Source organism: Solanum pennellii, chromosome 8 (genome assembly GCF_001406875.1).
Source record: "Solanum pennellii chromosome 8, SPENNV200".
Classification (NCBI taxonomy): domain Eukaryota; kingdom Viridiplantae; phylum Streptophyta; class Magnoliopsida; order Solanales; family Solanaceae; genus Solanum; species Solanum pennellii.
Window position 1 is genome coordinate 4,204,568 of NC_028644.1, and position 4,175 is coordinate 4,208,742.

At 28.8% G+C, this 4,175-nt stretch overlaps 1 pseudogene across 1 annotated transcript in view; it reads right to left on the reverse strand.

The window, feature by feature from the left end:
• Positions 1 to 1,967: 1,967 nt before the first annotated feature.
• The window catches only part of LOC107027172, a 4,645-nt pseudogene continuing 2,437 nt past the window's right edge, over positions 1,968 to 4,175 (reverse strand). The window contains exon 3 of the transcript XR_003579843.1: positions 1,968 to 2,637. The product of XR_003579843.1 is annotated as a geraniol 8-hydroxylase-like (transcript). The remainder of the gene's footprint in view (positions 2,638 to 4,175) is intronic.

A 4,175-nucleotide genomic window follows, 5' to 3' on the forward strand; every position in this document is an offset into this window, starting at 1 on the left:
CTATAAAAGGGAGGACTTGGGGTCATCCAAGAACAACACAAGAAAAGAGTTCCAAAGATAAAGAGTGTAGTTATAGTGAAAAACAATACAAGACTCCATAGTGATCTCGTAAGAAACCACTTAAGCAATTGGTAGTGATATCACTTAAATTAATCCTATAACAAGAAGGTTTACATAATTCTGCATGAATCTCCGAGTTTAAATCCTTCGGTATATCATTAGTCTGTTTTAGATCAACATAATAGGCCGGTTTTAAAGTCCTCTTACTTTACGACATGATGACATATATATGTATATAAGGTCATCTATATAAAGCTCAAAGATATTGTTTTCATTTCTAAGGAAAATATGTATGTGACTTCATTTTGAGAAAAGTGAAATGTTTATATGACTTCATTATGTTGTTTCATGTTCATGCTCACTGTTAGATTTTTGATACATCATCGTTAAAGACTTATCGACTCGATACCGTCATACTCCCACATGTAGTTTTTGCTATATCTTATAATACAATCAAAACTAGTGATCCTCACTTAGAGTCACCCATGGTCACTTATGTTTTTTGCATTTATTTGCTTACTTCTTTACAACGTTAAACTTTCTTATATGATTTGAATGTGGTCTTGTTCTTGAATTCATATAGATGTTTGGTTTTGGGTACCACTCGTTAGAAATAAATCATTGTCTTGACGTAACCAAGATTATGTTTCACAAGCGTTCTTTTGAATCAAATGCCAAACTAATTTGAACTTATGCCAAATATTTTCATGTCCAAACTATGATTTTAAATAGAATAATGTCTCTTTTAATGCAAATATTTCATGTAACTCCCCTTATGTCCTGCTAAGTATTTTCACTCTTTAAGAAACAAATTGCCCTTTTTTTGAACTATCAACTCAAACCTAATTTTTTATACTTACCTATCTTAGTTTCATATTATTACTTTTATTAGTATGCTTTAACGTTAGCTTATTTTACTTGCAAAGTGTTCATTTTTATAGCTTAAAAGATATTAAATAATTAACGTCAGTGTTACCAGTAATCATTTTTTTGATGAATCTTAAAGGATGCTTAACCCCTTTCCTTTAGGATAATTAGATCATGAACCCTTACCGAGAATCACATAAGTTTTGTAGACCATTGAATTTGAGTTAATTTTAGTATTACTTAAGTTGAATATCTAGGTATCCTAATTCATCTTTAAAATAATTAGATGGTGACTCCTTAGGAATCACCAATATATTGTACACTGGTTAACGCGAGTTAAATTTAGATATAACAACATTTGTGCTTAAAACTTCGAAATTCAACTTGTAGTTTGAACTTTTGTATTTTCTAGAAGTTGTAAAAACAACAAAAAGTTTTATTTCTTTTTATCACCAAAAGTCAAAAACAACTAGTCACAATCAAACATTACTAATTTTCAAGGCCAAATACATAAACAAATCTCTTAACTTGTTGGATTTTTTCCCTCAGGTACCTCAACTATGTCATTTTTCAATTGAATCATTAAACCACCCATAATTTGTTTCTTTAAAACACTGTGGGTTGATTTTGATCAGCTTTTCTATTGTAAATGTCTTCAACTGTGTTCGAATTGTAATAATTTTGATTGAAGGAATGAAGACAAACCGTGTTAGTCTCATTTATTTTCTAATGTGTTCAAATGACTTAAGTAAAACACAATTATTCTCAAACATTTTCACTATCAATTGGACTAATGATTTGTTGAACAACATATGTATCCTCTATCAATACTCCTCACAAATCTGGTTTCACATCAGACAACGGTGTTTGTTTAAACGGAACAAATTATGGGGGTTCAATGATTCAATAGAAAAATGACGTAGTTGAGGTACTTGAGGGAAAAAACCCAACAAATTTAGGAATCTGCTTATGTATTTGGCCAATTTTCAAATATCATTTTTCACTCGATTATTACTAAGCTGAAAAAACAACAACAACAATAAATCTCAATTATTACATTATACCAACATTGTATGCCAAATATATGATTTGGTGTAAATATCAAAGAGGAGATGGGATAACTCGCAAAGGATGAGCTTTGGATGAGATGAAACTAAATGTTTCCTCCATGTCTAAGTCTTTTGGCTCAATGTCTCCTTCAAGTTTCAACTTGAAGGAATTCAAGAGTGAACCCAACATTGTTTGGACTAATCTCATTGCCAATGGTAAACCAGGACATATTCTTCGGCCAGCACCAAAAGGAATCAATTCAAAATCTTGTCCTCGCACATCCACTTCTAAATTTTGGAATCTCTCAGGTCTAAATACCAAAGGGTCCTTCCAAAAAGTAGGATCTCGACCAATCGCCCATACATTAACTAGAATCAATGAGTCCTTTGGGATGATGTAGTTGCACAATTCAACATCTTGCTCGACGACTTTTCGGGGTATTAAAAATGGAGTTGGTGGGTGCATTCTTAAGGTTTCTTTGACAATGAATTGCAAGTAAGGGAGTTTAGGAATATTTGATTCTTCTACTTGTTTCCCTTTTCCAATGACTTCTCCAAGCTCAAGTTGGACTTTCTTCATAATTTCTGGTTGTCTAACTAATTCTGACATGGCCCATTCTAATATGGTTACTGGTGAATCAGTACCACCAGCAAATAAGTCCTGTAATATTTAATAATTATCTTAAATAAATTAGGGATATAAGAGATTGACATGTGTTTGAATGAGTCAAAATGGATTAAAATGATAAGTATATGAGTCAATAATCTGTCTCTAAATATTATTTAAATTAAAATATGTTGAGTTAAAATGATTTATATAAATGGAAAGATTCATAAATACTTGTGAAAGCTTAAAATATGCCATAATCTACAATTGTTAACTAAATATCACATAATCTACAATTATATTAACTAAATTACATAATCTACAATTATTAACTAAACTACATAATCTACAATTCATTCCCTCAAATTTATTCTCCCTCTTGTGAATTGTGATACTCAAATTCAAATTCATTTCTCTTTTTTTTTTTTCAATTATGCAAAATGTGTGGTTTGGATCCTTGAAGTTAAATATTTAAATGAATCATTATTTAAAGTAATTGAATTTTAAATAAAAAGGAATAAGGCATAAATACGCTCTAACATTGATAATTAAACCTTAGGATAATAATATAAATAGGGATATATAGATGTGACATTCAATGAAACTTTCTAAAGGATAAGGCAATAATCTAAACAGATTATAGCTAGAAACTAAATATCCACAAGATAATAATGAATTGGGTTATAACAAACATGGAATTAATTTTAAATAGGTCTATAAAAAAAATATAATGAAATTAATATTATTTTGGGTAAATTGTATAATATGAATCATAAGTAGTTTTTATTATTTATTTGGGAAGAGTTAAATTTGAATCAATCAAATCAGACAACATAATAAATTAATATATATTTAATAATTTTAATTTTCGGGAGCTGTTAAAAATAAGGACAAATATGAGTTAAATGTTTATTCTATAATATTCTTGAGCCAAACGAATAACGTCAAGACTCAGGAGTATCTAGATGTTGAAATAAGGATGAAAGTTTTGTAACAATTCAAATAATTGAGGGATATTTTAAACCCTCTACTTAATAAATTTAGAAATTATCTAAATTTTATTAGATAATACTAAGTGAATACTACCTTGCTAGGGTTAAGGACAATACAGAGATGTCGTTTCTATTGGTGAAGATAATTCTAAGTCAAGGAAAATATTGTTGCTTAATTATTTCTTGAACTTTTGTGAATTTTAGTTATACTAGCTAGTAGGTTTGGGAAATCCATTGTTTAGGTTTAACAAATTCTCTACTCTTAGGGGTCGTTTGGTAGGAAGTATTAGGAGAAATAGTTCAAATATTATGTGTGATATTATTTAGTACTATGTTTGGTAGAAAATTTAGGTCTATGTATAATCAGTCCATGGATTAGTTATACACCCTAATTTGGTGCGGGACTAATCTAGGTAAAGACAAAAATACCTCCTCAAATCCTTTTAATCATTTTGTTTATTTCTTGATTTTATATTTTATATTTATACTAATAAATTTATTTAAATAAATTAACTTACAAATTTTATTATTTAGATATGATTTTTTTCTTCTAAAATATGAGTTATTTAATCTATTTATTATTAATACAATATATATATA